Genomic DNA, 26,429 nt, shown 5'->3' with positions numbered 1-26,429 from the left:
AGGGAGAAATGTGAGAAAATTAGCTTTTGTCTCCAGAACATGTTAAATATTTCACTTACATGAACCCATGAAGACAGATTTTTTTTTTCCTCCTGGATTCTACAGACAACAAGAATTGATTCACTGAATTCTCCCTTAGAGAAAAGGTGCTTGCCATAGCTGCAAAGTGGGTCTGCTTAACCTCCCATACAAAGACAAGCTGAGAAAACTGGGGCTGTTCATCCTGGAGAAGAGAAGCTGCATGGAGACCTCATAGCAGCCTTCCAGTATCTGAAGGGGGCCTATATGCTGGGGAGGGGCTCCTCATTAGGGACTGTAGTGATAGGACAAGGGGTAACGAGTTAAAACTTAAACAGGGGAAGTTTAGATTGGATATAAGGAAGAAGTTCTGTACTGTAAGGGTGGTGAGGCACTGGAATGGGTTGTCCAGGGAGGTTGTGAATGCCCCATCCCTGGAAGTGTTCAAGGCCAGGTTGGATGGGGCTTTGAGCCACCTGTTCTAGTGGGAAGTGTCCCTGTCCATGTCACGGGGGTTGGAACTGGATGATCTTCATGTCCTTTCCAACCCAAACCATTCTGTGATTCTATGATTCTGTGATTCTATGATTCTATATGCATAGTACATGTATTTATAGTATATATAGATGAATAGTGCATATATAAGTACAATAAAGTACCATTGCTTGGAAAAGCTGCTGGAGGCATATTCAGCATTTTGCTTGGGCCTTCCTGACCTAGTGCTGAGAACAGCTGCCAGAGATATCAGGAAGTGAAAAAGAGAATCCCATTGAGAATAGCAAAACCACCAGCAGCACCTTCTACCAATTAGTCCCAGTTGCTTTATGCATACTGAAGAGGACCTGACAATTCTACACATTGCTGTATTAGGGAACATCAAAGTAGGTGCAAGCTGACGGTTTGAAGAAGATTATATTCTTATTTCCTCCCATCCACCAGGTTTGTTCTTGGCTCCCCCAGGGGATATTTGCCATAGAGGGAGAAACTTGCACCACTGTTTTGGGAATTGAGAAATGGGCTATCACCAGTCCCAGTAGGAGCTTGTGTTGCCTCCCTGACTGACCTACCAACCAGCAGGGACACACATGCATTTTCAGTGCTGCTGCAGAGATTAGGATGGGCAGAAGGATTTTTACGTAGCACCGTCAGTGCTGACTGCTTCACTTGTTTCAAAATGAGCCTGCAAAATTTATTAGATGAAGCCATCTGCTTCTCAGCCATTCTCCTACACTACCCCTGACAGTGACTGACAGGAGAGAAACAATGAATTTACAGCAGTGGGTGCAAATCAATTGCATTTCTGATCCCTCTTCCAGAGCTGCTGGAAACCTTACAGTGCAACCTGCAGTATTTGGTAACAAGTCTCTTTTGAACTTTTAGGGTGTAGAGTAACTACATACACTAATAGGGCCACCTTTACTTTGCTCCTTGCAAAAACCAATGAAGAAGGGCCTGAAAAGGAGTTAAGTGTTTTCAATCATTATTGTTAATTGAGCTAATGAAGGGGGAGCTTCACTGTAACAGCCCTTTGGTGTACTTTTCCTTTTAAAAAGATCCCATTCAGAGGTCATTTGGATGGTATTGAGATACAGCTGCTGATTTCAGTAGGTTTTGAATACGGCTGTGAGTGTACATTCTTTGAACAAGGAGCTTTCGTTAATTGGTCCTAGTCTGGAACATGCATTTTTTGTAACAAATACGTAATCTTCCTGACAAAATGACTTTTGGTTGTGGACACTTCTTTTGACTAAGTTTATTCCATTACTAATTAAAACAAAGCATTTTGGGTTTTTTTTTCTGATATTTACCTGATGTGAGAATCAGGTGCAAAAAATATGAACTTTTGTCAAAACAGAAGAAGAAATCACTTTGATTCACTTGTATTGCAAAAGAAATGTATTAGTTATGCTCCTTCTACTCCAGATTGCAAAAAGAAACCAATGCCCCAAACCCTGGCTACTTTTCAAACTATACCGGTTGATCTAACAATAATCTCTTTCCCCACAAACCTCACATGACAAAAACACAGTCTCTGTTGAAGTTAATCAGTGATTTGAGGCAGCAGAGTAGCTAATTTGTTTCAGCTACTCTAACAGATGAAGGAAACAGGTGAAAGAAGTTGCTGTCATTTCTAAAAGCTGATTCACTGTGTCCTCAGGAGTTAGCCGGTGCCCTGATGCGTATGCTATGTATATTCTTGGTAGGTGTTTATGAAGAAAGCCATTCACAGGCAAAGAGGAGAAGCACAGTAGCTCAGCAGAGAGAGGAGGCCTTGAGCTAGCTGCTGCATAAGGCTCTTGTTGAATGCAGGTGCATGCCCTTGCAGTGCTTGTATGCTCAGTGGCGCACACGGGATCTGCTAAATTGGACCTGCTTCTCTCATTAGCCTGCTCACCCTTGCTGAAGACCTCTCTTCACCCTGGGCTGGCTGTGCTGCATGGACTTCCTTTTCTCCTGGCAAACAGCACCTCGCCAGCATCTTGCTTGCCAAGAAGCCAACCAGTCCATCCAGGGATGAAAAGTCTTGAGACTGTGATACCTCCTTCTTGATCAGGGCCATCCTATTGCATGGCTCATGGGCTGTATCTGTCTAATGCTGGTGCTGCTGCAATCTCCAACCACCCACAATCATGCTCACCGTTCTATTGCAGCATGCTCATGGGCTGGAAACACAGTGAGGTGGCTGCCACCACCACTGATGCAGGGCTGCCCCTATGAGCAGTGCTTGCTTGCCTTCATGGGGGCTTCTTTCACATATCACCATGTGGTCAGCTGCTCTTCTCTGTTTTGAGAGCCTCTGTGAAGTGGTAGATATGTTCACTTACATTAAGAAGGCCCAAGCCCAAGGCAGGGCAGTGCCCAAGTTGACTTGGTGACCTGTGCTGGAGCTGCAGGCGTGGTGCTGGTAGAGTCAGCGTGCCAACAGGAAGGCTCCAAAGTACCCCAAAGAAAACATTTTCAGGCACGTGGCAAAAGACTGTTCCCTACACAGGACAACTTAGGTCAGCATCTTTCACCTCCCCAGGCTGTAACACATGGAGAGATAGGACTTGGGGCACTCATGCTTCTAGGGAAGATGTCACTTTTCACTTGGCATTGCTAAACATCAAGTGGAAGAGAGAAAGTGGAAGAGAGAAAGAGAACATGGGTGACCAAGGGACAGTGTAGTCACAGCATTCCTCTGGGGACAGGGCATGGACTGTGTTCCAAGCCCTTCCCTTGGAGCACATCTCATCTCCCACCTGTGCACAAACTCACCAGCTGTAACTGTGGCTGCACAGAGTCAAGTTCATACTTGTACTTTTTCTCACCCTCAATGAACATTTATTTATCCCATACAAAAGAGAGCAGCATAAATAGGGGACTATGCCTTCCTGGACAAAGAGAGTTGCATATGCCCAACTGCTACAGTGCATTCCTGGGCAGGAATTTGACGTCGCCCTCAAATTGGGCTCTGCTGGTGGGACAGGCGGAGAAGCCAGCAAGTGAAGTGTGTGATAAGAGATGGGCCCCCCCACGCTGCTCAGCATCATTAAGGCAGGAGCATGTCAGGGTGTGCTGAGAAGCAGAACGTAATGTCCCTGAAAAATGAGAGTTTGGGAAATACTGGCATATTCAAAATGAAGCTGCCACGTCAATTTTGGGGAAAAAGAAAGCTGCAGAAAGAGTTCATCTATTGTTTGTGAAGAGTTGGTGGTATCAGGAGGTACAAAGTAGATACATTTAAAACCAAGAACTGTTTGCACATTGTTAGATTAGGTCACCAGAGAAAGTCAGAAAGAAACATAATGTTGTACTGAACAATGTGACTGGGTGATGATTATACTTCTAAGCCTGCAAGACCCAAATGAGTGATTTGTAAAAGAAAGGGGAGAAAAATGTTATGTTATTTTTTCAAATTGCTGCAATGCCATGAAATCGATTTGCAGATATACCCACAATTCACCAAGAAATTCAACCTATGTCATATCCCATCCATAACAAAAGAAAGCTGTCATATGTGCAAAGCTTCTTCTTGAAAGCCTTGAGTACATCATCCTCCTTCTTCTGCCTCATCAGGTGGCGTAACAAAGCACTTTTAGCTTTCACTGAGATCAAAAGTTGAGGTAATTTAACATCTACCTGAACTGTTTTGCATCTTGCACAATGGGGTACTATCATTCTTTTTTCTTTTATCCCATGCTGCACATGGGTACCTGCTACACTTGCATGACAGCAAGTGCTAGAGAGCAGAGGCAGAAGTATTTTCTGGTATTCTCTGGAGCAATTCAGCTCTAGCTCCAGCATTCTGAGTTTTCTGTTTATAGCAGCACCTCTCCCTGTGGTATCTTAGCACTTGCCAAGAGGTAATCTCAGAGAGTAAATACATGTCCACTCCTCTGAGTTGCCTAGATTGGATTTGTACTTTAATTCCATGTTCTGGTGGGATTGCTTATGTAACAGCATTTCTTTCTTCCCTTAACTAAGGTTAACTCCATGGTGTGGAGAATTAGGCAAACATTTCATATGATAAAACTACAGCTCGTGGGTGTAATGGGCTTTAGGCCAGCATCTCTGAACAGACAAATGTTTTTTGTCATTTTGGGGAGTCAGGAAATCAGATCGCACAGAGATGAGAAGTAGTAAATGTGTTTCATTAAAAATTATTTTCTGAAGATGGTTTCAACAAAAATATTTAATATTGGAAATGTTGTTACACTTTTTATCAGCATTGCAAATGTAGGCCAGCAGGCTTTTTTTAAAGGAGTAAGAGGGAGGAATAGAAACAAAGGCGGATAAAAAGCCTCCGAAAATCCCTAATGTGTATTTATTTCTCAGGGAAATAATCAGTTGAATACATATGTTGATGTAAAGGATGACTTCCTAAGAAAAAAAGACTACAACACTTTATGTTCAGAAAAAGGAGTTTGCTTGCAGAGATTTGAATGGCTTCATGAGGGATATCCATAGTGTCATTTTGATGTCTTGTGCTGGGGTAGCTTACCAAGGAGCAGTAAAAACTACCCGGTGAGCTGCCTTCTCTGATTCTTCACAAAAGTGCTTATTCGGCCAACAAAAACTTAATACATGTAGGATAGTGTCCTCTTGTAGATCTGGGCAGTGTCTGCAGAGCCAGAGTGGGAGCAGCTCCCCATTCAAAGAGTGCCAACCCACCAATCCGTGGCAGGATGTTTTCTTCTAGTTGCCCCTATTCTATCTGTTTTCTTTTACCTTGTGAAGGATGAAGTTAGCACAGGACAGACAATTCCACTTGTAGAAGCACTGCGCCAGCCAGCTCTGCAACTAGAAAGGCAAATCTTTTGATCAGGGCAGAGAGGCTCTGTGTCTTTCATCTCCTCAATGGCTTCAAGACCAACTGTCCCCTCAGCTGGGATGGGGTATGACTAGGGTTGATGGCTCACTTGGCAGAGGGAACCAGCATCACCTCACAGAGACAGCCAAGCCAAAGGCGCACAGGCACATATACTAAGTGGTGTGAAGCAGGACTGATACTGCCTTTCAAAGAGGAAAGAGGTGATTAATTAGTTTCCCAGGCAGCATTGTTTTCCTCTGCAAAGTAATCTCTCCTTTGGAGCTGGGAGACACACTGCTGACTGTGCTTAATCACTCATTTGGGAGACCAAGGTACAGGCTTACTGCAGCCTTGGGAGGAGAATTAGGGCTTGGGAGGGTAATGCCATATTCCTGCACTGCCATTCCAGCTCAGGCAGGTTTGCTGTGGGGCCACAAGCTGGTCATTTCTGTCTTTCTGCCTTCATTTGCCCACCTGAATGAGTTAAAAGATGGACTTTATGGATTAGTTATTTAATAAATTCTATTGTGCTTTGCATATGCAGCACATGACTTAAGCATCCCCAGGGCTGTACATGGTCATGAAAAGACCAGAAACAGTTGTATTACAACAGGTGGGTGTATTTTGGCACCCCCAGTTTCACAGATGCATCAGGTTGCAAACAGAATTTAATGTGATTTCAAATAAACCATATGAAAACATTATGAGCTCTCCCATTTGTTTGGATTAGCATAAGCTCTTCCTCCCCTCATCTCATTTCCCGCATGTTTAAACTACAAATACAGTTGAATTTAAATGTAATCCTCCTGTCTTTACCAACTCATCTTCACTGACAAAAGCACATCATTAAGAAATTGTAGTGTAAGGGGGGACTAGCCCTCTGTTTCCAAATGTGATAAAAGCAAAGCCATCCGAATCAGTACTAGTGATTTAAATTTAGCCCCCAACCATGATAAAATTGGTATCACAGAACTTGCAGATACAGAAAAAAATCTAGGTTCAGGTTTACCAAAGCATTCCTGTAATTTTGGGATGCCTTCCTCAGTTCACAGACACTCATTATGTGTAAGCAGACCCAGTGCCTGAAGAAAACGTGCAGTTTAATCTATTATTGATTATTTTTACAATCTTCAAAAGCAGCCAGAGTGTACCTCAGGGCAGAAATGGAGAAGCTGAACATGCAGTGCATATTCTGGGGAGCTGCCAGTGCCAGTTGCACCTGTGAAGTAACGAGGTTTTGATCCAAGGCCAATGCACATGGTAGAGAAGAGCGGCCATAACCTGAGACCCCAACTCAGTCACATGCAGTCACACAGCATATGTTAGTTTTGGGGCTCGAGGCTTTTATTGCCTGTCCTGCCTTGGAGAAGATAGTGACCTCTGGAAGAGACAGTCACTGGAAACGTAGAAACACATAGCTTCATCATGACCAGCTGTCTCAATAAAGCAGAGAAAAGGGAGGTGCCAGGAGTGACCTGGTGCAGCTTTTGCGCTGTGGCAAGAGAAAATATACAAGGAAACCTGTGGCACATATATATCATCAGAGACTTCAGAGTGGCCGTACTGAGTCAGACTGTTTGCCAACATGAGTCAGTATCGAGCCTCTGACCACGATCATAGTGGACACATAAGCAAGAGTACAAGAGCAGGTTAGGCATGTTTTCCCAGAATATTCTTCCAGCCTTTGAAAATTTGCAGCTCCTGATCCAAAGGGTTATACTGGTATTTAAAAGCTTGCCTTGGATGTTTGGAGGTTTGGAGGTCACCCAGTTGATTTTGATCCAATGTGAATATTTTGCTCTGTCTCTGTGAAGACCTGTTTCCTTTTGCCAGATCTGCCCTGGCCACCCTCTGGTGTCACTGGGTGCTGGCAGGACACCAGGCCACATGGGGCAATCAGCGGTCATTCCCTACCCACCTTCTCATGCCCCTTGATGAACCTCTAGCACACCTGTCCTTGGACACATCTTTTCCTGGGATGGATGGTCCTGGAGGCTGCTTCTGGCGTAAAAGCCATTCCACACCTCTGAGGATCCCGGTTACCCATCTCTGAACTTTTTCCCACCCTGTCATATTTGTGATGAGGACAAATGTGCTCTCTGCTAAGCAATACCTCAGTTATGTGGTGCCAGCACTATCTCTGTAGCTGCGAGACCAACCTTGTGTCTAGCATTAGTCAGCGCAGGCCTGACCTGCTTCCTCTGCCCCACTCCTCCTCCTCCTTCTTTTCTCCCCCAGCCACTCTGCTTTATCTGAGGATGGGCAGGGGATGCTGCACTTGTATCCCTGCTCCTGTTATCTCTTGTGATGATGCCCATCACCTCTGCAGCTGAGGACCAGAGCGCAGCTGGGCTGTGGGGCACTCATCAGCCCCCAGCAGAAGCGGGTGCCCTGGGTACCCTGGCTGGAATGGATGGTTGTGCCACCACTGCTTCTCCTGCAAAGGAGTTGGCCCCAAGAGCAGGTCCCTTCCCTGCAAAACTGGGTAACCTGGGAGAGATGGGAAAGTTCAAAGGGGGAGGTGTGTTGCAGAAAAATCCTTCAGACTGAAAATCACCGTCCCCTTCTTCACAAGTTTAATACTTGATGGTATACAAGTGGTCTTTTTTTTTTTTTTTCACCCCAGCATGTCATGGAATCATAGAATCATAGAATAGTTCGGGTTGGAAAGGACCTTACGATCATCTAGTTCCAACCCCCTTCCATGTGCAGGGACACCTCATAATAGACGATGTCGTCAAAGACTATCCAGCCTGCCTTGAACACTGCCAGTGGTGGAGCATTCACAACTTCCCTGGGCAACCCATTCCAGTGCCTCACCACCCTCACGGTAAAGAACTTCTTCCTTGTATCTAACCTGAACTTCCTCTGTTTACTCTTGAAATCTCCCCTGTTTAAGCTTGAAGTCAGTCCTGTGAGATGAATGTCACCCTTCTCATGTTGCCCAGACTTGCAACCATGAGCCAAGGCTCTTACAAACTGCCCAGCCTTATTGCCTGCCACACTGAGAGTTTACAGCTGGTTTTCTGGCTTTTTCCCACATCATCTTCCTCAGCATTTTTTGAACATTGCTGCTTTCCAAGTACCTCTAGCCCAATAAAACAGCTACACATGTTTCTTCATTTCTTCTGGGTGTATTAGCTTGTGTTGTCCAGGTTGGATTTTATTACTATACCCTCCAGATAAGGCTACTTGCCTGCATGATAGTCTTTGCCTCCTACTATGAGATTAGCTGAAAATTTAATTTGAGAGATATTCATCCCCTCTATATAACTACCGTTAACATCCCCTCTTGATGGCTAGCTAATCATTAAAAGTAGAATTCAAAACCTAAGATTCCCAGCATCTTTTGGGTACCTGTTCTTATATCAGCATATGTTTGTGGATTGTTCAGGTTTATCTATTTACAGTCCTTCAAGTAGTGTTCAGTATACAGAGCAGCTCTCTGATGTGCTACTAGTCACCTTCTTTGAAATGACTGTAGAAAAGATATCGGACTGTGAGCCAGTACTTTTGGGATCATGTTGGTTTACTGTCATATTTCAATCACTTGCACTGTGCAAAATAACCCAGGATGTCCCTCCTTCAGGGTATTAAGTAAAGATTGCATCCCCTGCGATAAATGAAGATTCTGACAAGCATTAACCTGCAGGGGCAGTTCAGTGGGAAATACAGGGCAAGAGCATCACCAAACAGCCTCTTCTTGCATAGGGGGTGCTTTATGTAGGTGCCTGCACATTTTGGGAGGAATTCTGTTTCCTAGCATTCTCTCATTACCATGAATATTGGGGTACATTTGGGTGGTTTTCAGAATCCAGAACTTTCAGTTTTGCAGATTTAGAAAAAATCCTTAATTAAACAACAGAAGGCATATTATCCTGTCTCCTTTCATCAGCTTGGTACCCATCAACTACAGCTGGCGCAAACCAATTATCCCTGTGGCAACCACAGCTTTTGACAGCTCTTGACACAGACCGCTTTCAATATGTAGGCACCCCATGCTATTTTTGTGCTTTTGCAGATGATTGAAGGCTGCTATGTGCACCTCCTTTTCTACAGGGAACAGCTGCTGGACTTGTGCAGTGATGGCAGTCAGGAGAGGGCCTTCCGGACTGCACCAGCACCAGTGGCAGATGGTGGTGGTAGTGCAGCAGCCCATGGTGCAGGGTAGAAATTGACCGCCCTTGTGAAGAAGGATGTTTCCATCAGGTTGAAGCTGATGCCCCATCTTTCTTATGGTAGCTGTCATTCCCTGCAGTCTAGGTCTGCCACGGTAGGTGATGTGTACTCTGAGACAAGCTTCTGTGATGGCACAGCCCTCCTGTTTTATGGTTAGGAATATGATGCAGGTCCCACTGTGCGGATTCTGGGAGAAGGGTTTCTTGTCTCAGGCTGCCTACAAAGCACTGTGATCACCTGTTGCAGTGTTTGAGAAGGGGGGAAGAAAACATACCAGGAGGTGTTTGAAGGTACCAGCATCAATTCACAGCTAATTAGAGGGCAGGAGGCTCTTCTGGGCTAGTGACCGGACTGGCTCTGCCTCATGGCTGCTCTGCACAACAACCCATAGGTGACCAGGAGCTCAGGCTTTGGGCTGGGCATCTCCACCCCACTTGACAGCAAAGCTGGCCAGCAGCCCAGCAGTTGCTTCCTGTGCAAAGATTGTCTCGTGGCTCAAATGGAGATTTAGCATTTTTCTTAGTTTGATCCATTTATCCTTCTCCAAGATCCTGAGCCAAAAGCTATCGACTTAAACAGGCTTTGCATTGGGTTTCCAGTTTATTGGAATGAGGCACAGATGAAATAGTCCCAAATGTCCTCATTTATAAAAATATTACTTATTTTCCCTCTGTGCTTAATTCCATGATCTAACAGAAATACGAAACATGCAGTAAGACACAATCACTATCTTAAGGACAAAAAAAATTGCATATTCCTTCACAGCACCTCCCCACAGACTTCTAGTCCAAATGCCCTCCATGGAAATCAATAAGCATTTTAGAAGTGAGAGATCAAGGAGGATCCAGAGCAGAGTCCTTCAGCACTTTTTGTTTACCTCAAAAAGCTGCTGCTCTGGGCTGCAAATCTGGGTTTAGGTTTGTATGCTGTTCTCCCTTCTTTTACCAGCAGCCTTTGTTGGCTGTTATCACTTCTGGATAAATCTGCAATATACAGGCTTTTAGAATCAGTGTAGAGATTGTCCGAGAGTCAAGAGTCTGATTCCTATCACCACCCAGAGGTTGACTTTTCTGGGGAATGAGGAACAGAATGCCAAGTACCAGTCTGAGGAGCAAGAGTACAGTTTTATTACCAAATGCAGAACATGCTAAAATTCCTTGAGCTTACATTTAAAAGGAGGTTTCTAACACCTGGAGGTTGATAGTTTATATGTTGCATTTGGGGGTGTTTTCTAAAAGGAACTTTTAGGATTTTTTTCCCACAAGTACCTCCAAATGTACTTCACTGGATTCACCTTAAAAAAATTCAATAAAAAAAGTAATATTTTGTAAAGTTCTGTATTTAAATTGAATGGATTTTTGTGGAGTCTGAAGACACCATCAGATGTTTGGATGCCTCTTTAATACACACAATTTAGGCTCTATAATTTTAGCCACTGGAGGGCTCCCCGATTTTTTAATTAATTTAGTAGGACATCCAGTATGAAAGGATGGAGGAAGGAGCAAAAGCAGGGTGGTCCTAGTCACTACCACAATCTCTACTAATCCTAAATTTCATGCAAATTCCAGTTAGTCTTCTGTATATTCCTCAACCAAAATACTTGAAGAAAATAAATTTTTTATTTCTGATAGAATAAATATTCCAGTATAAACTGGCCAGCCGGCAAGCCTGGGTGTAACTGACTAGCTAGATATGCATAAAAATACAAGAAAATGACAGTTTCAAGACTTGGTAGCATCACACAATCAGGCATATTCTCCACCAGCTTTACTCTAATACATCAGTTTTACTGTAATAGGTCAGCTTTTTGTGTGGATGATTTACATTGTCATTGCATCCCCCTATACTCCCAGCCTGCCGATTCACCCCTAGGCTGCCATTTGACTAATATGCTCCTCAGATGCTGTCTTGGGGTTTTATACTGAAGATGGTTTCTCACGGCTGGATCAGCTTGCAGCACAGTATAGAATCTATTCCTGCATCCTGTTCTGGCCCTTGCACCCTGAGCCCTGAGCTAACCATCTTCCAAGATCCTATTCTGCACTCAAGGAATTGCTTTCCTTTAAAATAAATAGAGCAAAGAGAAGAGAGGAAGTGTCCCAGGATCAAATAGTATTGCCTGGTGAGCCAAGAATCCTGCTTTTCCAGAAAAAGAGCGTCCCAGACTATGCAGGGCACAGAACCGTACAGTCACGTTTACAGCATCTGCTTTATTGGTATATATGTGACTATAGAGGCAGCACCACCACCCTGTTTCACTCCTCTGGTTGCACAGTCCATTCAAGAAACAAATTGAAAGTTTGTCTCCAGTTCACAGCCACAGAAAAGAAAGCAGAATCTCCTCAAATAACGGTGCTTAACCACACCTGCTGTGGTCAAGGGACTTGTTGGTTGCCCTGCCATATCCATGACTGATCTTTGTAGAGACCTGGTGGTGTGACTCTTGCCAGAGCTTACTGCGCTTGTGTCCCCTACAAAGGAGAGGCTGATAGACCTTTGCAGTGAAACATCTGCTGGTGAATGAAGGAACACAAATCATGGGCATGCCTGTCCCACCAGTAAACACTTTCTCAGAGCTAGTCTTGAACTATATTTGCAGCACGTAGTGTTGCAAACCTCCCCATCCTGCTAACCTGCCAGCTGCCTCGATAGCACCATCCTGATCAGGCACAGCTCCAGCAGTTTGGTATGGTTAGGATGATGCAGCTATGCAGGGGGTGGTATGTACTGCAGAAAACAATGTGAATGGGGAAAAAGCCCCATACATGCCTCGGACTTGCAAATCAAGGCACAGAGAATGCAAAAACCCATCAATATGGATGCATGCAGTGCGTCTTTAAGAAAGGAGATGTGAGTGGCATCAACATTTGTCTTTTACGCTACCTTTGTGCAAGACCACCCATTATCTTACCACAGTGAGTAGTAGTTGTAGACTCCTTAGCAAAGAGGCATATTTGCTGCTGATAAAATATTAACCCAGATGGAGGGCTGGTAAAATATTTAAATATCAGACATTCCTCTATTCCTCAGCTTCCCATTTGGCACAAATCACTGCCATGATTTGGAATCTGATCAAACATGTTTCAAAGGTACAAAGAGGCTAATTTATAAAGAAGGATTAATCCCTCTACAAGACCAGGCTGGTTGGAATTTCTCTTTCCCCCTTTCATGCTGCAAGGCTCTCAGTCTTTTTTCCACACAGCGCTTTTGTGGAGAATTTTTTCAGCAACATGACTTACGGCCTTTTGAGGCCACGTGTTTTAATTCAGAGACCCAGCGGGTGAAAATTCCTGTTTATCCACAAGGCAAGAACTATTTTGCCCTTGGCACTATGAACATCTTTGCACTAACCCTTCAGCATACTTCAAGCTTGACCTGTAGAAAGGCAGGCAAAGTTACAGCAAGTTCTGGTACCAGAAGAGACGATGAGTAAAAGTGGCAAGGCATGACAAATATAGTGCGAATACCTAGAGGTGGTGCAAACAATGCTCCCTTAGGACATGGGAAGTGAGCAGGAACACGAGGGGAGCACATGGCGACCTTCACCTCACGTAATGGAGGTACACATGCCATGGTGATGAAGGCCACATTTCAATTACAGGTGGTGTGGAACAGTGTTGCCTTTTATTTTAAATGGGCTGCCCCGTCATTTCAACCCTTAGCACTCAGAGAAACTGTGAATTATCATTTCCTGTGCATCATTCTCCCACCTTTTCTAAGCGTGAAGGCTTCTGTCACCTTTCCCTCATTTCTCTGTCATGAATCCTCATAAATTTTCTATGTCCTCACTGCTGGCATCAGTACACTGAGAAAACACAACTGCAGTTTTAATGGGGGGGTTCTGCACTGTGAGACTAGATTTTGGGACTGATTTCTTTTTCTCACCCAGCTTATCTCCTTGCTCAAATTACTATTTCTCACTTCAAACAGGAGCTAGCTGACTTCAGAGCAAAGCTCTGTTAACCCCATTGGGTTCCCTTACAGTCACAGCCCATGTGCTTAGCCTTTTTCATCCCTTCAAAGTGGAGTGATAGTATAGCTGCTCTGGGAGGGGAAATGACCCCAAAACTGTGCAAGAAGCGTTTTGCTAGAACAAGCTGTTGAAGTTACTGTGGATCTTTATCTGCTGAATTACCCTTCCCACACACCCTTACACCCCTTGCCCAAGTGGGGTTCCCGGCTGTTATGCCTCCCCCCACGACCATTGCCACCAAAACCAGCTCTGCAGGGAGCTCCTTCTGCCCCACCTTGGTCACAGAGATGCAAGTTCCTGTACTTGCCTAATCCTGGCATTGCTGGTTGACCTCTATGTCTTCTCTCCCTCAAACTGTCAGGAGCCACCTTAGCTGTCACAGAAACACCAAAACCACCCAGCAAGGACTTAAGCAAAAGCTATTTCTTCATTGCTGTAGGCAACTATGGGTCTTTTGTAGCATTTTGAAGAAGGATGCCCTCCTAGTTCACTCTGGAAGCAGACCCAGTTGGCACCAAATATACTATTTGAAGTAACTTGGTGGTCTGAAAGAAAGACTTTTCACCTCATCCAGAACCAACTGCCTACCCAGCTTGCCCTGGTGCCCTGGGACAAGCCCCATGACCCACCATGTTTCTTAAGTCATCACTGTAGCAGAGCCACAAACATGCACAGAGAAGCATCCTCCAGACACATGTGTTGATCATTAGTTACATAAATTAATTTAAACAACAATTTGGCATTAGAGCTATCATGGAACTTTAAAATCATTAAGTGTTTAATTATTTCCTAGAAAAGCTTTGAAGTGGTGCTTTTCAAATTCAGCTCTCCAGCTGCTATCAGTGAGCTGCAGAATAGGGCATTTGCATACTCCTGGCTTGGATGCTGGCAGCTCTCTGGTCTATTATTTTATTGGGTCTAGATGGAGATTGTGGCAATAATGTAAAGGTTTGTCAGTGTGGTTTTTACTGTTTGGTTTTGAATTTATATTACAAATGCCTCTTAAAAAATATCCAGTTAATCTCAGCTTGGCCTCTTGCCTGGGAAATTTTCTGTGTGGTGTTTAATATTAAATATAGCTCTTGAAGATTTCTTTATTTGCTGAAGTGTTTATAATTATTTCTGTTTTCATGACAGTTTGAAATTGGTTATTTCATGAGTACACAGGTAAGAATGAGGCTCTTCCTATGCTTCATGCAGGAGTCACCATCATTTTGTTAACTGCTGAAAAGCCATTGCTAATACATTAGCCTGCAGAAGACAAGAAAGGGAGAACTGAAAGGTTTCTGTAAGAATGCCTAAAGAAATGGCAGAAACACGATACAGCTTTCAAACACAGACAAGGCTTCATTCTTTCTGTCTTGTTTCATAAAAAATGAACCACATAGTGAATGCTGTAGCTTCATGTTACTCCTGTCAAGTGTTTAGTAAGTGGGTGTCCAGGGAATTAGATCATAAGTGGAGGGAATGTTCCTCTCATTTGAAAGGTTTCTGATTGTGTTTATTAATTTAACCATTGACTTTAAGAAGGCAATATATGCTATTTTCAAAGGGATTTAATAAAGCGAGATCTGTCTGACCCCTTTACAGGCTATTCTGAGAGATACATCCTATGCATCAATGGAAATATCCAGAGAGAATACATGTAATGTAATTATTCATAAAAGAGAGCTAAATCACTGAGCAGTTACACATCACTTAGGCTGAAAATATCTTCAATTAAGGTAGGAATGAAGTAATATTACATTTTATGCAAGTTCCCATCAATAAGCCTGACACATGCCAGCTCCCATTTAATAACATATTTTACTTCTAATAATTCTCCTTCTTTTTTTCCTGCTTCAAAAAAGGTGGAAGATGGCTCTACTGTTGGCAGAAGTGAAAACGTGGTTGTAGGAGGAATTTATGGTTTCGTGTTTCAGAGCACGGAACAATCCCCATATGAGGAGGTTAAGATGTATTTTCCTGTTTGGAAAGGAGCACCAGCATCACTGGGATGCCTCGTCACTGGACACAGAAGATGGAACAAGAGGGACCATTGGTTAAAACCAGCCTGACAAGACCTGTAATTCATGCATCGCCATTTCTGTCCCCCAGATATGTGGGAGGTCTGTTCTGCATGAGCCAGTGCTAACTACCCCCTGTAAGTAAACTGTAATGGGCATGGAGTTCTGGCACACAAGTATTTTCAAAGCGCTAGGCTTTCTCAAATGAAGTGAATACAATGCAACTTCATCCTGAGAAGCAACTGGGAAGAGGGAGAAGTAAAAAACCAAAGCGCAGGAGATGGGTTAGAATTGAGGAGTCACACTGAGTGGTGGGACCTGGGCAACCAGAGCACCATTTCTGGTCCAGGCAACATGCTGCAGCCATGAGAGAGCTGGAGAGATGAGGCCCTTTGCTTCTGTTAAGCATTCTGTTAAATCCTGGTCTGTGTGGAATGCAGGTAATTCCACACACCTCCCCCCCACCCAGCATCTGGATTGGTGTCTAGCACAGGGAGAAATCACGCTGGGAAGGGAACCAAGAACACCTATAAGCCATTCCCATGGGGATCCTCACTAAATCCAACCCCACATAAGCATACTCAGGCAGGAAACAGAAGGGCTGCGTCTCCTGACAGGCAGCTCTAACAGCAGTGTAAGCAGACTAAAAAAGCAAAGCCATCCTGCAGCAGCACTTAGGAAGCAACTACCAGGCTGAAAAAGCAGCAATATGGGCAGCAGCAGCTGGAAACCTGAATCTCCATGTCAGTGTCTCATGCTTCTCTCCCCCCATTATTTCCCTCAATGAAGTGGCTGTCAATTGGGATTCGGCTGTTCAGGTCTCTAGTGTCATTTTGGGCACCCTCGGGCTGCAGAGAGGTCTCCAGCAGCTGCTCCATTGGCAGGTCCCTGGAGCAGCTGCTGGAGACCTAGTGGGAGAGCAGAGAACATCTCAAAAACCATTGCGTCCCCACATTAGGCAACTAATTCAAGGTAAACTCGAAATCACAAGAGATGCACAAACAGATAATTAAAGGAATGAAAGGCAAACCCCCCAAAATTATTGTCAACACAGCTCTAAATTTAATTTGTATGAGCACAAACATAGAAATGTATTTGTATGCATTTTTATAAAGAAATAAAAATTAAAATACAATGTACTTTATAAAGTAGCATATTATTACATCTTCTGAGACATAACACTTTAAATCAATTGAATGTGAAATACAACAAATTCTGCATAACATACCCCTTTGCTGAGATGGTTTTTGATGCACCTAATGAGTGCTGCCCTTCCAGGAGACACTCAGATTTGTCAAGCTGTGTGACAGGGATGCTTTTGTTGGACTTTTTGACCATTTTTAATATGACAGCTCCAAGTACAGCCTGGCGTCATTCATCTCGCAAGAACAAAGTTACTTTTCAGTCCCAGCAAGAGTGCTGTTAAGTTTCTTAGGATTTTAAGGTATGGGGAGAGTGGGAGTAGAACTTGAGCTTTTCTTGCTGTCTTGCTAAAACCTATTCATACTGCTATGCTTTCAGTTGGGATTGCCTGTCGGTATCTTGCTGTTATTTCATAACAGACCAGTTCTCCCTGTGCTCATTAAAGAGAAAAAATGGAAGCAAGAGTGACTGAGGAAGCTGCAGGTTAATACTGATGAAAACTTAAGAGGCCAGAGGGTATTCCAGTAAGTCATTCCTATCCCTCCCAGAATACGCTCCAACAGAGAAATAATCTGACCCTCCAAACTGCAATGTAACAAGTGTGGGATCAATATCTGACTATAAAATACCTAGAAAACCAAAACTGTAACTCTGTTATACATATAGAAGAGATCAGCCTTCAGGAATGTGATGATTTCTTAAGTAGGTACCGTATGTAACAGGTCAAAAAGTTGAGGCAGAAGAGATTCTCATTGCATATTTACAGGAATTTACATTACGTTTTGTATGACATATCTGTAAATGAAACTAATTACAAAGGTAAAGAAAAACAAAGGTCTTTATCTTGTTGAAAGGCTCAGGCATGACTCGTGAGAAAATTACGAAGTACCAAGTCAACATTTGCACAAATTTTATGTAGTGTAAAATTTGACAGTTTTGTCTCCTGGTTCCAATTTAGAAGGATTTCTTTCCTGCCTAAAATGTCAGAACTGTCCTTGGGAAAGACATTTAGGTTCCCAGCAAGCTCTGCTACTGCATAGCTCACCTATACTTCCAGTCCCCTGAGCTGAGCAAATACAATTATCTTTATTGACTCCACTCTCATTGACATGAGTTGGTTGACTTCATCTGTTCAGGAGCCACTTAGAAAGTGGAAGTTGTCTCTGAGCAAAGGCTGTGGCTTTCCTCTGTCATTCATTACACCACACCTTCATAAAGGGCAGAGGAAGCAATTTCACTGTTACCCTTCTTGAATAACGTTAGAAAGCTTTATGGTCTGCAAATGCACAATTCTATCTATGCAGCTTCCAGATACAGCTATATCGAATATACCTGTATTTATTGACCTGTAAACTGAACCTAGATAACCTCTCCCGGCTGCTCTCCATTGCTGTTCTCAGTTATATTAGCGTGGTTAGGAACGAATGGTCCTGATTCCTCTGGAGCTATGGGATCTGGTAAATGAAGTGTGAATGTGTTATTGCACCAAATATTTGACTCTATAAAAGTAGTGACTGAATGCACAGCATTTGTTTATACCTTAAAAATATCACAAACCTTTTCACCGATAATAAGGCCAAAGCCCACAAGGACTGAGGCCAGTATGTTGCAACAAGCAGCTTTAGAGAGCAAGGGCATAGAAATGGGGTTGTAGTGAGACCAGCCGGGAAGTTCTGGAGAGAAGCGTGAGTGTGATGTGCCACATGAGCTGTGGCCTAAATGCATTTCAAGTGCAGTTGCTCAGTTGCAGATGCATGCAGCACGGGTCACACGCTGTACATCTTATCTGCCTGCCAACATCAGATATGCTGCGAGCATCTCTGTAAGGTGATCGGAGCGGGCAGAGCTGGCCTGCCTGATGTTTCTGGACCTCTGCAGGCAGGTCAGCGCAACTGCTGCCACTCCAATCAGTTTGCCAGCTAGCTCTGCACAACGTGAGCAGATTCTCCAAATGGTGCTCAGAGCCTGTGACTGGACATGTGTGGGACAGGGTGGGCAAGTGGTAACACCTAGAGCTGCAAACAAAATGGAACGTAAGTTGTGACCTATGAAATCATCATGCTTGACATAAGGGACAGCTATGGCTGCAGTCCTGGTTCCTGTATGGATGGTTCCACTCTGTTCACTAATGGTGTCAGAGTCATCCGACTGGAATAGGTTATGCTGGGCCTCATATGGGTCAGGGAGACTACTGTGCATCAGGAAACACTAAGGAGGAGCATAAACCCACCAAGGAAAAGGGCATAAACTATAGTGGGAACCCACAAGACACTTTTCATATGTGTGAGGAGTTGGTGCCATGCTCTGCCACCCTGCACCAGTGAGTTTTTAAGTAACCCAGGCAGAGAAGCATGAGTGGTTGTGAGTTTTCAGGCTAGCCTGCTAAAGCAAGATGTGACGGGCGGCTGGAAGGTAATAACAGCTTCAGTTTTAATGTGCTGCTGTGTGGGAGTCAGAGCCTTTATAGACTCATGGAACTAACGGGGTCAGTAAGGTTTTGGCCTGACCAGCGGATGAACAAGGGACCTGAAGAACCCATAAAATTCTGGCAGAGGGTGGTGGAGGCAGAAGCACTTGCATTTCTGCATTACTGAGAAAGGGTGAAGCTGGCCTGTGGCTATTAGAAAGCACTGGCATTTCCTAACAGGACCCCTAGGAGATGAGCTGGTACTTGCCTTCCAAGGCAGGCTGACCTCTTGGCATTCTGAACCAGTGCAGAAATGATGTGGCGTCAGATGTGACCTGTGATGGAGGGCTGTGGGCATTAAAAACAGGCTCCCAAAGAAAGCTCTTGGTTTGAAGTTTTGTTGCTGGCCCCTCCTTGTCACCTACCTGCAGGTGAAAGACCTAAGGTTTATGCCTGTGGTAAGCAGCGATGTCCTTGTCAGCAGCTCCCCATCCACAGTGGCTGCCTTGGGTCCAGCAAAAGTCTTTGCAGTTTAGTGCCAAGGGAGTCAGCTGTCAGGGATACAGGTTGCTGGTGGAGGCTGCTCTCATCTGGTCTCAAATGGCCAAAAGTGTAAAAAGTAGGGAACGTGTGACTCACAGTGTGAAACTGCTGTGGTTCTGTGCGGTAAGCATTATTTTTAATGTAGCGGCTGTGTTTTCATGGGCAGTGCACACCATGAGAAGCTCCCACATGAGCTCAGTTACCACAAATCATTACTTTAGTTCTGATGCAGCATCTTATACAAACACAGCACATAACAAATCGATAGTGAGAGAGTGCAATCCTGTAACTGGTTTTACGATAAAGGAAAGAATTGGTGGAAACACCAAAACAACTCTTTAAAAATCTCATTAAGCAAAACCAGATTGAAAAGCGTTAGTGATAATACCAATGCAATTACAGTTTAAGTCCATTAGAACTGAGAAATTACCAGTAAAAGACAAAGAAGTGTTTGCTGCACACCAGAAAGTCCAGATAATGTCAGATTCTGTTAGCTTTTCTCACACTATCTGTATACAACACTGCTCAGCCTCTTAATGGAAGTAAGGTTCAACACTGAGTTTGCTCCGTTCCAGACAATAGTATCTCCAATTGGTGTGGCATGATTGCTAGGTATTTTTCACTGAATATACCCGGTCAGTTCCTTCTACCTTTATATTTAAAGGTTTTATGGACAAATACAACATCCTATAAAATGGTACTGTATAATCTGTGGCTGCATTTGAGTGCACACATCCCCTGGTTAACAGTGAAATATATTTGTTTGAGGTTGGTAGTCACTGCCATTAGTCATTTATTACCTGTTGGCAGATTTGTTTGTGCTGTATCATGCAGTGTGCATGAATGCCTGCTTTAAATTTTCTGAGAGGCTGCGTTTTTATTTCAGGACACCTATAAACACTGTCAAGCACCCAAATTCAGCTGGAAATTTCTTTCACATCAGTGTTTTTTCCTTTGTTTCCTTTTTTTGGTAATAGTTCAGAAATAAAAAGCAGGAGCACAGCAGTATAAAATGGGCATACATAAGCACACGTATCTTGTCAAGATTAGAAAGCAAGCTCCTAAAAGCATTCAGCAGGAAACAAAGAGACAAGGCTATCCTTGAATCAAATTATGACTCCTTTCAGCAGTGTTAACAAATACTTTTCTGAACTATGAATAATTCCCCCTTTCCCAAGACCATTTTAAAAATAACAGAATGGTTTGGGTTGGAAAGTACCTTAAAGGCCATCCAGTTCCAATCCCAGTGCCATGGGCAGGGACACCTTCCACTAGACCAGGTTGCTCAAAGCCCTCTCCAACCTGGCCTTAAACACTTCCAGGGATGGGGCATCCACAATATCCAAAATGTTTGGTTCTGCTCTGAAAATTGCCTGATGTTAACCATACATTGAATTTACCCATATCTAATCTCTCCAGCATGGATGACACTTATTTGCTTCAGGAAAAAAGTGAAATCCAACTTTTGAATAGCAGTCCTCTCATCTGAACTTGGAAGGGTGTGATCAATGTGTGTGTTTGTGCATGTGTGTGAGCAAGGAAACATAGCCAGGAAGGCGACCAGATAATTACGCAGCTGGGGAAATAGGTCTAACAGCCCTCCGTCAGACCTTAGCCATTTCCCCTTGCTCTCCCCATGGAAGTCCCCAGGTACTTGTCAGAGCAGTTCCCCCACATTGCTGGGAGCAAAGCTTACTAAAGACTGCCAGGAAAGCTCACCTGCAGGCTGGGGGAGCGTCAAACCCCATGATGGGAAACTGCAGTGAACCTTGTAACTCTGCCCAAGGGTTCAAGGCAGGATGAAAACAGGAACTCGGTACAAATCCAACTCTGAATTTGGAAGTTAGTGCAAGTGCCATAGCCTAATGCTGGTCAGAAACGTGTCAGGTCTCCTCCTAGAAATTAAGTGCCTCTTCGGGATGTGCAGAAGCTGACTTTGGAGAAGTCACTTAAGCACCCTGCTGAAGTACAGCAGGTAGGCATGAAGCTGGGCAGGTTTTTGCTCTGAAGGTCATGTTCATAGAGGCAGGTATGCAAAGACCCTGTAGCCACAGTCATCCTCACAGGGACAAGGATCTCTGTCTCCATCAGAGGATGACGAGGCAGCGACTCTTCCCTTAGAGGGGTTAACTCTCTTTAAGCTTCTGAATTTTGCTCAAAAGCTTCACCACCACCATGCAATTTTCAATCCACTGATCTAAACAGGGAGGAAAACATGATGTGCACCAGAGCTGCCTCCTGTTGGATCCCATTTTGACTCTCAAAGTCTCAATACTGCTGTACCTGTTCCCCAGATGCTGGGGAAAGCAGAACAGAGACCCATGGCTGGTGGCTGCTCAGAGAGCTAGTATGACCTGTTCTAACCTCCAGTGTAGGTGTCATCCATAGGTGGGCTGCTGACAGATCATGTGTAGGGAAGGTACTTGGAGCAATCTTCATCTTAAATTAAGGTATTTTTTTTTTCCTGTAATTACCAATTACCATAACAAAGAAACTGAAGGGGCTGATCTGATTTGTATTGAGAACAGTTTTGTTTCCACCTCTTTTCTCTTGTCTTGGGAATAAAACATGCAAAGTACCAGAGAAGAAACTTTCTAAGAAATTGTTGAGATATAACTATGCATGTGAAAGAAAGACTACCTATATATCTATGTATACATATATATATGTAGGAAAGCATAGAAAAGTGTCAAGTTGTCAGATGATATTTGTCTTACTGTATAACTAACAATCCCCTGAAAAGTAATATGCTGTGTCTTTTTCCCTTCCTATACTTGCCATCATAATTTCTCTTACCCTCAACTGCCTGTTCCTGCAAGCCCAACTTAGGAGCCAAAACCTGGTAACCTCCATAAAATCCTCATCATTGTGCCCCACCACTCAAGGCAGACAGTGAGACACTTGTGTTCTGTGATGCGCTTTGGGTTTTATCCCAATTATTTTAATGGTGGCAGCGTCAGGGTCCTACAAATATGGATGTGGTAGTACCTGCCTTCTCCTTTTCTTTGATTTAACTTGTGATCAAAGCAGTCCCAGTTTCCATCTTGGGTACCCTTAGGACCTATCTAGCTATGCAAGTTACTGCTGGGTTTATGTGGCAAGGTTTTGGTAGTGGGGGGGCCAGTGACAACTTCTCATGTGATCCCACTGACCTGGACTCTCCGCAGGGTCAGGAGTTTTGGGGATCTCAGTGCCTTTGGCTAAAGCCAAGCTAAGTCCAGGAACGTTGAACCCTTAAGCTGTAAACAGCCCTCCACACCTAGATTTTTTAGGAAGAAAAAAGAAAAGGATATACCCAGATAAATGTGGAAGAACCTGCATTTTTGTAACCTGCAGTTTCTTTCTCCTGGCTTCTCTTCTTTATTCCTCAGACATTTGAGCAGCATCAAAGATTTCTTTCTGTTTCCATCGCCAACTTTTCTATTTCACTTTATAGGTCATGTTAGGCACACAGACTAGTTTCCCTTTTTCTATCTAACATTTAGTGAAACTCCAAAGCATTCAATTACACTTCTGTCCTTATCTTCTTCTCTACCTTGCCAGCTCACCATGTTTTTTTGAGGTTTTTCTGACTTCTCACTAATGCCCGGCTTTTCCCTGTGGCTCCTTACATTGACAGTGCCCTCCCTTGAAATTAACTCCTGCCATGTACCCTACCTTTTTTGCCCTCTCTTCCCCCTCTAGTTCTTCTGAATCCTCTTGCTTTAGGATGTGTTCCCATGACAGAAAATGCCTTTCTGTGCCCCTCAGCATTGTACCTCCTGGGCTTCCTTTGATCAAAATGTCTCCAGGGAAAAAGCTTCACTGCTGTGTGCACTTCAGTCAGGAAAGCTCCAATCCACACCTGCTTAAAGAAGCTTAAGAAATTCATGTATGGGCAGCAAGAGCACTGTAAACATCGTTTTTCATAAAAATGTGCACCAGGGAATACAAGGTTGGCAGGTAGCTCTGCATTTGCATTATTGGGAAAGTGTGCTTAAAGGGGGGAGTGATAAAAACTTACAGCTCTGTAATGAACTCGTTACAGTAGGATTTGCTTATTTTCCTGCACTAATATACCCATGCTGAGCAGCTGAGAACAAAAACTGGGTGCGTGTGCCTTTATAGCAAACTCTGTCTTCTTGTTTGTCTGCAGATACTCGTTCTGAGGCAACCAAATTTTCTGAAATAAGTCATGAAAGTGGGGAAAACATCAGTTTGTTTGTCATGGAGGATTAAAACCAAAAAAGTCGGGCATATTTTCACAATCATTGCCGATTTAGCCCTGTTGTGTTTTTAAGGTTCTCATTAGCTAGTAACCACATTGAAAAAATAGTCTAATTAAGAAACACTCATGAAAGAGAAAGGGAGAAGGAAGGCTTTGAAACAGTTGGTAATTGTTAATAGATTTTGTACAAGCACATTCCAATTCTGCGTCATTTGCCACAGCTGTAGAGTTGTAACATCTGAGCTGTGACTTCTATATGAGAAGCAATCCAACCCTGCATAGGTGCTGAGCAGTTTATTTTCTTTTATTTTGGTGCCTAACCAGCAGTCCCTCCACATGGCCTAGCGGCTGTTCATTATTCACTTCATTCGCTTCAGCTACATCCATTTCATACGTGAGTAAGATGCCTTCCTTTGCTCCTGAGATTTGAAACCAAGAACTTGCAGAGATATTGTGAAATAGCGTCTTTAGGCACTTTATCTGCTTTAGGCAAAGAGGATTTTAAAGCTTACTCCAAAGCCTACATCTCCGCATTTCTGCAGTTCTTTATTACTTTTACTATTCTTCCTAGGCTACTTGCACTTTGATTTCTCAAACAACGCTACTATTTTTCACAGTTATTTTCCTCCCTTCTTTCTCCCATGTCTTATAATCTGTACCCACCAGCTATTACCCCATTAATGTCTTCTGCCTGATCTTGGAGCCTTCTTTTGGGCACAACAATTAGTAATATGAATAGGAGGAAAAAATATTTATTCGTGATGGTATCTGAGAGTTATAATTTTCATGAATCCTACATCTTATTGATGAATGCCACCCCTCAAGATCACCACCACATTTGTGTAAGAAGTCTCACTTTTGATTGTGTGTTAGAAAGCACCCTGTGATATGTGGATGACACTACAAAACCACTCTAGGTCAGAGCACATAGCACAGTAGGGCCACTCATGACAGAGTGATGGGACTGTGTTTCTGGTTGTCGTTTTCCAGTTCCATGCTAAATCAGGTGGACTCATCAGAACACTATATACTTCTTTTGAGAGATATTCTTACATTTAGAGCTGTTTTATTTTAGTAGAAGATTTTTCTTTTTTAGGGAGTCAGTTTCAGTATTTTCCAGGTTTTGATGATCATCTCCTTTCAGCAGCAGCTCAGAGCTGTAAAAAAAAAAAAATCTATCCAAAGAGGAAATATAGCAAAAGGAAATTCTCAGCCACCCCTTGTGTGTAGTGTCTAAGCAGAATCAGAAGAAGCAATTGGAAAAAAAACCTGTGGTCTACCCAAATATATTTGCTAAAATAGGTCACCAAAATAGATGGCATTCTCATGCAGCGCATATAAGCAATAATGGTATGGAGTTATTTTCTGAGTCTTTCCCAAGAAAAAGACTTCAGTTAGGTGAAACTGAAATTTTCTACGGGAAGGTTCAATTAACTCACTGTATTGATCCAGAAGGTTTATGAAGCGCTAAAGTGATTCCAGGAGGCAAAAAAGACTGAGATTCATATCAACAAGTACACGATTATAGCATTCTCCTGAGATACAGAGCAGCCAAACTGAAATTCTGACCTCTCTTTTGAGAGTGGTAAATATTTGGCTAAATACATAAAATAGGATAGTTCCTATAAGGAGGGAAAGATATTTCCTCATAAATCCGTTAGTCTAAGAAGCTGCTTGAGTCATGGTAAGCACAGGTAGACTTAGTTCTTTTACCATCACATTCAGGTGATTTCTGTCCCCAGAGTAATTTCCAGGTTATTATCTGTATTCAGGTGGACATGCTCATACTCTTCTACCTGTGTTCTTTTTTTCTAAGCCAGACAGTTTTCCCTCTGTTCAGAATGGAAAGTTTCAAACTCCTATTTTTTTAAATAAAGCAAAGCTCCTCAGTTTTCTGGTCTTAGCCGAGTTAGAGCTATGTAAATTGCTAAAGCCACAAGAATACCGCAGTCTGCTGGTACACCCCTGGACAAGGCTGGACCTATCAAACTGGAATAACATAACTATCTTCAAAAGTGCTTGAAGTGGGATTTCTGTCTTTTCATACTTATTTTTTGTTGCCTCTCATTATTCACAGCAATTTCACGTACTGCTTTCTATTTATCCTCTGGCAAGGATGAAAGTTGCTGAGAATGGGAATGAAGACTCTTTTCTCACAGCTGATGCTTCTGGTTCCATATGTAGCCCTGGGACATATGTCCAGAGAGAGATCTGTAACAAGTGTATACTCACAGGGATGCTCAGATATTGGCAACAATGTGAGAGAATGCCTTTGATAACAAGATGGGTAAACGCATTACAGGAAAAAAACCTGCAGTAATAAAACTGTAGCTGATATACTCTCACTTGTCTTAGCTAAGACCTGTAAATCTATTAACTGAACCTTTGTTTTCAGTGTTACTATTACAAGACTTAAGTATGGGATAAGGTAAAAGAAGTTGCTGACACATTCAGACACTGATCTATTATTGAAAAACTTGCCTTTCCCTGAGCCTGACTAGTAGTCTTCATGCATTTCAGAGGTAAATAGCACCTGTGGTGAGCACTGAATCCAGCCAGAAGGAGCAAAGTGTGTTTATTAAAACAGCAAATGTGTTGAGGTGGCTCCAGAAAACACAGATAAATTAGTTCAGTTGTCCTATGTGTGGTCTCTCTTCAGG

This window comes from Pezoporus flaviventris, unplaced genomic scaffold (assembly GCF_033815535.1).
Source record: "Pezoporus flaviventris isolate CSIRO_AGI_PZ_B2104156 unplaced genomic scaffold, CSIRO_AGI_Pfla_v1 ptg000007l, whole genome shotgun sequence".
NCBI lineage: Eukaryota > Metazoa > Chordata > Aves > Psittaciformes > Psittacidae > Pezoporus > Pezoporus flaviventris.
This window is presented reverse-complemented; position numbering follows the sequence as displayed.